This window comes from Coenobita brevimanus, chromosome 73, assembly GCF_032717465.1.
Source record: "Coenobita brevimanus isolate Jiangsu-jjx chromosome 73, ASM3271746v2, whole genome shotgun sequence".
NCBI classification, from domain to species: Eukaryota; Metazoa; Arthropoda; class Malacostraca; order Decapoda; family Coenobitidae; genus Coenobita; species Coenobita brevimanus.
Window position 1 is genome coordinate 28,993,308 of NC_137026.1, and position 10,000 is coordinate 29,003,307.

Sequence of the window (10,000 nt, forward strand, 5' to 3'; positions counted from 1 at the left end):
AGCTGCTTCCCTTCAACTCTATCTCTACTTCCCTTCCTCCCCCGTCTATTGACTTTCTGTCCCTCTTGATCTTTCCTCTCTCCTCCTCCTCTTCCTCTTCCTCCCATCCCCTCTATCCAGTCTCCTTCACGTCATCCTCCCCTTATCTCCACTCCCTCATTGATACGAGACATTTTCCACTTCACCTACCCTTATCTCTCTCTCTCTCTCTCTCTCTCTCTCTCTCTCTCTCTCTCTCTCTCTCTCTCTCCAGTTTCCACGTTACATAAGGAGTAAGGTAAAAAAATATATGACACTTTTAAAACATTCTTTGAGTTAACTTATCATTTTATAATTTTGCAGTTATTCAGCAGACGTCAAGGATATTCGAGTCGAGCTGAATTGAGCCGAGTCGAGTGAGCCGAGTCGAGTGAGCCAAGCCGCGAGCCAAGCCTAGTGAGCCAAGCCGTTGTGTCAAAACAGGTGGCCATTAATTACATTGTTCGGCTGCGGTCATAGATATCATACCATTTTTTTGGCCGAATAATTATGGAACTCTTGCATAATGTTTTGAAGTTTGTTAGACACAGAATATCGCCTCTGTCTTTTGGAAATCATCGCTCACTGTGTCACAGATCATCGTTCTGAGGTGGATCATTATTTTTGTCCGCTGCTGTGCATCATTAAGTGTCAGGTAATTGGCTTTTGATTAACCTTATCTCGAAAATAGTGGTAGGTGGTGGCGACCATCATCCACTCACTTGATGTAGTGCTGCCTACTTCTTCGTTAGCCTTTATCATTCTTTTTCTGTGCCTGCCCTCCTCCCTTCCTATTTCTCCCATCTTTATTGTCACTTCTTATTGGTTTTCTGTCCTTTACAGGTGGCTTTACATTGAGTGACAAGCCAAATGGTTTCCTGTAAGCCAATAAACCATTTACAACGCTGGATGGTAACCATATAACCAAACCATACGTGCTCCGTACGTGTCAGCAAGTGGGTTGGTGGAGGGTTAGTGCCCCTCCCCGTAAAACAAATAACTCAAAGCCAAATGGCCACCCCGTACGGGATTATGGCGTCTGGCAATAGATAGATAGATAGATAGATAGATAGATAGTCATTCAGGTTTGGCTTATCTAGCGTCGTTTTTTGCGAGTGGCGCCGAATACCACCTTCCGGCCTGCAGGTTGGACAGCTTTACCTCGTTCCTCTTAATAATAATAATAATAATAATAATAATAATAATAAAGAGCCTCCATTACTTTCATTATCATTATTACTAGTGAAGAAGAAGGACGCCATTTTTATTCTTATTTACACCGTTTTATTTTTCAGTTAATGTAGCAATGAAAGTGATGAAGCATACTCCACTACCACCTTCAGTAGATGGGTAGAATTGCGCCTCTTGTGTTCTCCACCGTCAGTAGATAGGTAGAATGGTCCCTCTTGCCTTCCCCACCTTCAGTAGATAAGTAGAATGGTTCCACTTGTATTCTATTCTTCACCACCTTAAACTCCTCTAGTTATCCACTGAAATAGATAAGTAGAATGGCCCCCATGTGTTCTTGTCGCTACCACAGTATTTTACCCAGCCTAAGGACACCTCTCGTTGTGACAGTGTTTGCCCCTTCAGTTATAAAAAAAAAAATATATATATATATTTACATCAATTTTATCTGGTGGGAACAAGAGTATATACACTAGAAATCACTGTAAACTATATATATATATATATATATATATATATATATATATATATATATATATATATATATATATATATATATATATATATATATATATATATATATATATATATATATATATATATATATATATATATATATATATACACACACACACACACACACACACACACACAGACGGGTATAGAAAAAGTAAGGGAAAAAAAAGTTCAAGCAACACACACATACACCTAGCATCTCACAAGGCAAGCAAAGAAGACGTCATGGTACTGAAGGGTCGGTGGTTGTTAGGCAAGAGTGGCGTAATCTGTATAATGTACTTGGCGACACGACCACTCCTTGATACCTGCCGTGGTGATTATCTTTGGGGTTATCTAAGACACCTGAGAGGGAGATAGCGTCTTGGATGGTCACTGGTCACTCCCTCGTCCCTCCCATACCTCGCCTCAGTCACGTCTTGTCTCGTGTTGGGGGTTCTTGTGTGGATTTTGTGTCTGATGGGAATTGATCTGGCAACGCATCCTAACCTAATCCAGCCTAATCCTACCTAGCCCATCAAAGTCAAATCAAATCCTGGCCAACCTATCCTAATTTAATCCAGCCTAACCTAACCCATCCAAGCCAAAGCAAGCCAAAGCAAGCCCAAAGTATCTTTATTTAATCCTACCTAACCCAACCCAACCCACACAAGCCAAGCCAAACCCAGTCTAGCCTATCCAAACCGTATCCAATCTAACCCATCCTAAGTCATCCACACCAAATCAAACCCACTCCTAGTCTAACCTAATTCATTATAACCCAACTTAACCCATCCAAACCAAACCAAACTCAGCCCAATCTGTCCAAAGTTAACCCAAGCCATCTTAACCTAACCTTACTTCTTCTGACCAACCGTTACTATCTCAGACCCAGCCTAATTCAGCCCAACCCATCAAACCAAACCCAGCCTTACCAGTTTTAAACTAATCCATTCTAACCCAACCCAGCTCAACCCAAACCAACCCAGACCTAGCCTAACCCATCCAGACGTAATTAAAACTAACCCAACCCATCCAAACTAAGCCATTCCCAGCCCAGCTTAACCTAACCTAACCCAGCCTAACTCATCCCAACCCATCCAAATCAAACCAAACCCAGCCCAACCTATCCTAACCCAATCCAACCTGTCGCAACCTAACCCATCTCAGTTTAACCCAAGCTGACCCAACCTACGCTAATCAAACAAACCCCATCCTGCCCAGCCCAGCCCCACTTCCCCGCCACCACACCGCACCCTCCACCGCCACCACACCGCACCCTCCACCGCCACCACACCGCACCCTCCACCGCCACACGTCTACCATCGACAAGTTCAAGGTTGTGCTGTGAATTAAATCGAAAGGGCGGAGTAATGAATCTCTGAGCTAAGCGAAGATAGTGTGGGAGCTAAGGGGTGTGGAATGAGTTGTGAAATTCTACGTCTGAGATTAGGAGAGGGAATTTGAGAACTGAGATTAAGAGAAATTATTTTAAAATCAGGGATGTGAATCTGTGTCTTCGTTAAATAGAGATAATGTTAAAGTTAAAAGCTGTGAAACTGTCAGCTAAAGAAAGTGTTAAAGTGGGGAAATGTGAAAATACCTGTCATCTTAAAAGAGGAAGTTTTAAAGTGAGGAATTGTAAACTATCTGTCAGCTACAAGAAGAAAGTGTCAAAGTGAAGAACTGCGAAGCTAACTGTCAGCCAAAATAAGAAAGTGTCACAGTGAGGAATTGTAAACTGTGTCAGCTAAAAGGAGAAACTGTCAAAGTGAGGAACTGTACAACTGTCAGCTAAAAAGAGAGAGTATCAAAGTGAGGAATTGTAAACTACCCGTCAGCTAGAGGAAGAAAGTGTCAAAGTAAGGAACTGTGACGCGGAGCTGTGAATCTCTGTCTCTCGGTAACATATAGAGTTTCAGATTAAGAGGATGTGAAGCTTAAACCCTCAGATATCCAGAGTGAGAGCTGTTAAAGGGAACCGTGAAAGTCAACCTTGTAAATAAAAGGAAATCCATCAGAGTAAGGGGCTGTGGATCTCTACCTCTCAGGTCGATGGAAATAGTTTGTGACCCCATAAGAAATACCCAAAGCTGCATAAAACTATATTTGGTGGTTAAAACAGACACTTGATCATAGAGAGAAAAATGGAACATACTCTCAAAAATTGGATATAAAAATGTCATAAATTCAGAAAATATTTAAAGTTTGCTCCTTGGTGGATTTCAGATGAATAGAGTTTCGCCATGGGAATTAAAAAAAAAAAAAAAAAGCTGATGAAGTAGGTCAGGAGATATTGCCTTCTAATGATGATAATGTGCTTTTGCCTAAACTTAAAATCGGAAAAGCGTCAAAAAAATGAATATATTGTAGAAAAGTTGGACAATGTGTGAAAAAGTAGAGCTGTATAAGCCATCACCAAAAGCATTTCCCTCCGCCGGTGTGTTGTCTTGCTTTTCATATTTCTCATTCCCACCCAAACAACAGCCCGTATCCTGCCTTCCCATACTCTTTTGTTTACTTAATATTGATCGCACATAAAAAGTAGCTCTGGTAACACATTGCACTGCCAACACGGACAGAGAAATTTCAGGCAACTTTTGCTGATGTCAGTAAGATGAATATTTCTTAAAGCTTACTATTGTTCGTATATACAGTATGTGGTTGTAGCATCTTAAATATAAAGGAAATTTGAAAACCGTGGAAAAGTTGCGAAGAAATTGTCTGAAAGCTCGCATAGACTTGAAACACACACACACACACACACACACACACACACACACACACACACACACACCACCTCTCAGATACACACTACTTTGCCTAGCTCCACATACTTCTTGCATTTGAGCATTTGACAGTGGGAAAAGATAAGAGATACAGAAATAGGATTGTATAGAAAGTGAACATAGTGCCTGATAAAGTTCTTGCCATAGATGATTCTCCACTGAAAGTCAGATGATTTTCTATATTCAAGGAAGTCACTGAAATATATATACATCAGATGCCGGGTGATTTAGTGGGTTCAGACGCCTCAAGGGAATGTGCTCTTACTGTAAATGGGGTTAAAGGTTGTTCTTGTCTTAAATGGTGTTTCTTGATTAGGCCCGGATCTCGAAGTTCCTGATGGAGAGAGAGAGAGAGAGAGAGAGAGAGAGAGAGAGAGAGAATCAGCCCGAGTATCCCATTTTATCATCGTTGTCATTATCATTATTTATTATTATTACTTTATTATTATTATTATTATTATTATTATTATTATTATTATTATTTATTTGCCTTAGTGTGACTGGTAAAATATATGGTAGAATACTCATTGCTAGGGTTAGGCATATGACAGAGGAGCTAGTTGGAGAAGAACAAGGGGGATTTAGGAAGGGAAATGGGTGTGTAGATCAGATATTTGTTCTAAGATGTTTAGTGGAGAAGTATCTAGAGAAGGGAAGGAAAGTGTACGCTGCCTTCATGGACTTGGAGAAAGCTTATGACAGAATAGATAGGAAAGGTATGTGGAAGGTATTAAGAATATATGGAGTGGAGGGGAAATTGTTGAGTGCTGTGAAGAGTATGTACGAGGGAGCTAGGGCTAGCTACGGTGCGAGTGGATGGTGAGCTGAATGAGTTCTTTGATCTCAATGTGGGACTGAAACAGGGGTGTGTAATGTCTCCATGGCTGTTTAATATATATATGGATGGGGTCGTAAAGGAGGTACAAGGTAGGGCAGTGGATGTGGGGGTGGCCCTAATGAATGAGGGTGAGATTTGGAAGCTTCCGGTGTTGCTGTTTGCTGATGATACAGTATTGTTGAGTGAAGATGAATGGGAGTTGCAAGGTTTGGTGAATGAATTTGGGACAGTGTGTAGGAGGAGGAAGCTGAAAGTTAATGTAAACAAAAGTAAAGTTATGGTGTTTGAGAGGAATGAAGTCACAGAGTGTGCAGTGAGGTTGGATGGTGAGGATATGGAGAATGTGAGTGCATTCAAGTACTTGGGTAGTGTGATGAGTAAGGATGGAACTTTGGGGGATGAAGTACGTAAAAGGGTACAGCAGGGAAGGAAGGTTGTTGGCACACTGAAAGCAGTGATGAGAAATAGGAAGGTGAGTATGGAAGTTAAGAAGTCACTGCATGATGGTATTGTGATCCCTACCCTGACGTATGGAAGCGAGGCGTGGACCTTGCAAGAGGGGAACAAGTCAAGAGTGAGAGCAGTGGAAATGAGTTACTTGAGAGGAGCATGTGGAGTGACATGGAGGGACAGGTTGACGAATGAAGAAGTGAAGGAACGTTGTGGGGTAGATGTGGATGTGGTTGAAAAGATTAGGAGAAATACACTGAGGTGGTTTGGACATGTGGAGAGGATGGAGAATGAAAGACTGACTAAGAGGGTGTATGTAGGTGAGGTGGAGGGAGGGAGAGGGAGGGGTAGACCGAGGATGAGGTGGAGGGATGGAGTTGAGAGGTATATGAGGGAGGGGGGGTGAGTTGGGGGGAGGGGAGTCAAATGGTGGGTGACAGAGTGACTTGGAGGCGTTTTGTCTGCGGCCACCCTTTGCGGGATTAGGGCGTCGGGCTATAGATAGATAGATAGATAGATTATTTATTACATTTGACTGGTCCCTACTTCACCTTATACAAAGATAAGAAAAGGAGTATGGATGATGATGATGATGATGATGATGATGATGATGATGATGATGAGGAGGAGGAGGAGGAGGAGGAGGATGTATCGAACCATCTTATGCAGTGTGGGAGCCATTTTTCAGACAGGAGTGCTTAAGTATTGCCTTCGTATATCCCTTCATTGCTAGAGGACTTATGTGAGCTGCAAAATTTCGTCTAGGGATTATTACAAGATGCTATACTCCTTTCACCTTAACCTGGCCCAGTTTTTCGTGCCTTTTTAATCTATTTCACGTAGCTCTGTAGCGGAAAAAGACAATCCTATGGCTCTACATCCTTGCCATAACGGTAGCGCTTCTTCGTGACTAGCAGGTTATTCTCGTGCTAATCTATTGGTGCAACTCTGTATTTCAAGATGGGATGACGGTTTTAGGTCGAGTAGAAGTAGTAGTAGTAGTAGTAGTTGTTGTTGGTGATGTTGGTGATGATGATGATGATGATGATGATGATGATGATGATGATGATGTTGACTGATCAGAAAAGTGAACCAGGTGGACTGAAGGCTGAAGTTGCCCCTTACCTGCAGTCCGCCATCCTCTTTTACGGGGATAGGGAAGGAGTTGAGGGATGTTTGTATAACCGGGCAGTGGATCCGCCCAGCTGTATCGGTGCCACCACGTGAAGGCCTCCCTTTCTAGCACCAGTTAAAAAAAAAAAAAAACGAATAGAGGTAAAACGCAAGGCCAATTAAATGGAGAATATTAAAGAAGCCCCTAACACCTCTTCCTTAGTGATTTATTTTTGGATATGGGTGGTTAACGTCCATTTGTATATGTTATTTATGCAGAGTGTGGCGATGTTGGAAGGGTTTTTGTAGCCTAGGACAGTAAGGTGTAATATACAAAATAAATCGCTTAGGAAAGTGTGTTAGGGAGCCTCCTCAGCCAACGAGTATACCAGCGTAGATACACGTTAAAGATGATAAGATAGACGTAGAAAGCGTGGAAGATTGGGAACGAAAATAATGTGTGTTTCTTTAAAGGTCTGTAGAGTTAAGTTTCTCTCTCTCTCTCTCTCTCTCTCTCTCTCTCTCTCTCTCTCTCTCTCTCTCTCTCTCTCTCTCTCTCTCTCTCTCTCTCTCTCTCTCTCTCTCTCTCTCTCTCTCTCTCTCTCTCTCTCTCTCTCTCTCTCTCACCCTCACCTAGTCAGTCTCTCACTCGTTTCTCACCCTTCTCCACCTGCCTCAAACACATACACATCTAGTTAGTCACTCTGTCTTACCTCTCCATCCTCTTGCTCTCCGTCTCCTACCCACCTACCTCATTTACATAGCCTCTCCTAGTCAGTCTCTCATTCTCTCTACCTGGGCACACCATCTCAGAGCAAAAGTATAAGAAATAAAAAGGCAATATTGGTAAGATGATTATGATGTGGAAATACTAAGTGTGACATCAATCAATTTTTCCACCCCGTGCGAGAGAGAGAGAGAGAGAGAGAGAGAGAGAGACGCCTGCATGTGGTGGCACTGATATAACCGGGCGGCTCCACTGCCTGGGTATACAAACGTCCTTCAACCACACCCCTATCCCACGAATGGAGGACGGTGGAGTGTATGAAGAGGACAACAGCCTGCAGTCCATCGGGTTCACATTTCAGTTGAGTCTGGGGTCACGACAACAACAAAGACCACAACAACAACAACAACAACAACAACAACAACAACAAAACAAAGACGACAGCATCAACAAAGACCACAACAAACAAGAACCACCTCCCCTTTCACACCCACACCCAGTCCGCTATAATAAGCGATAATTGGTGCTGTGTAGGTGCTATTTCCGTATCAATCGCTAATGATAGCCAACATTTTTCCCTCTATATCCCTTGTTTTGCTTTCACGATCTGTCTGTCTGTCTGTCTACTGAATCGGAAAAGTGGATGAGGTTATTAATCCACCACTGTCTGTCTGTCTGTCTATCTGTCTGTCAAAATTGTAAGTTGGATGAGGAATTGCTTTCACCGCCAGCTGTCTGTCTGTTATTGTCTGTCTGTTGCTGTCTGTTTGTACACTCACTGCTATCTCTGTCTCTCCCTGCATTAGAAAGATGGGAGACATTATGCTTTCACTGCTGTCTGGCTGTCTTCTCACTGAATTAGAAAGGTGGATGTGGCCAATGCTTTTACCATTAGGCTATCTGTGTGTGTGTCATCCAGCCAAATTAGAAAGGTAGATACTATACTTTCACCACTGTTTGTCTGTCTGTCTGCCTGTCAAATTAGAAAGGTGAATTAGATTTTGCTGTCACTACTGTGTGTCTGTCGGTCTTCTTAGATAGAAAAGGGAATGAATTTATAGTTTCACTGCTGTCTGTCTGTCTGTCTCTGCCTCTCCGTCTGTCTGTCTGTCTTCCCAGTTAGAAAGATGATTGAGGTTGCTTTCACTGCTGTGTAACTGCATCCCAGCTAATTAGAAAGATGATGATATGCTCCCTATTGCCTGCCTGTCTTCCCATCGCACCAGAGAAAGATGTGCGGGAGAATCATGCTGATAAAACGCTTCGTAACCTTCTGTCGTATCATCTGTATGGGTTCCGTCACTGAAATTCCACTGGCGATCTTCTTTATCAGCCGCGGTAGCGAAGCTGGTATTGTTTTTAGTTTGTCTGTCTATGTATCTGTGTATCTGTTCGCGCGATAACTTCGCAACCGCTCAAAATATCATCACAAAATTTTACAGGCGTGTAGTAGAGATGAAAATCTCGGACGAGTTCGAAATTGGTGAAAGTAGGTCAAGGTCAAATTCCGAGCCGCGTTAGATGTGTATCGGCTCGCGGCCGGTGTGATTCTCCCCTTGGGGGGCCTCTTTTATTATTGATCTCTGCCTATTACCATCGGTGGAGATCTTTGTTCCTATCATTTTTATTATTATTATTATTATTGTTATTATTATTATTATTATTATTATTATTATTATTATTATTATTATTATTATTATTATTGTTATTATTATTATTGTTATTATTATTATTGTTATTATTATTATTGTTATTATTATTATTGTTATTATTATTATTATTATTATTATTATTATTATTATTATTGTTTATTATTATTATTATTATTATTATTATTATTATTGTTGTTGTTGTTGTTCTTGTTCTTAATATTATTTTTTATTTTTATTATTATTATTCCCGGTTGTCCTTTCTGTTTTGTGATATGTTTAAACAAAATCTATCACTCGAATCAGAAAACATTTGAATCTGAAGTTGTCATTATCGTACCCTGGCAACCTGCCATTCAAAAGTGCGCCCGATTTCGTATCATACTATACACGAATCATATTATGCACGAATACATTGTGCACGAGTATTATTATACACGAACATATTATACAAGAATCACATGCGTCTCATATTATACACGAAATCAGACGCACTTTTGAATGGTAGGTTGCCAGGGCATGATAATAAGAACCTCAGAGTCGCGCGTCGCTACTCTAGTTACGTGTCCCAGAAAACCACATTCATAAAAATTTCGTACGTCCTGGGTACAGTCCATAGCGTAAGTCCTCTCAGGCATGTGTGTGATATGGATCGGTAGTCTGGTAGTACTGTTCGGGAAGAACTCAATAAAACGCGTCACCAGATTGAAGGCATTATTAGTCATTCAAAGCA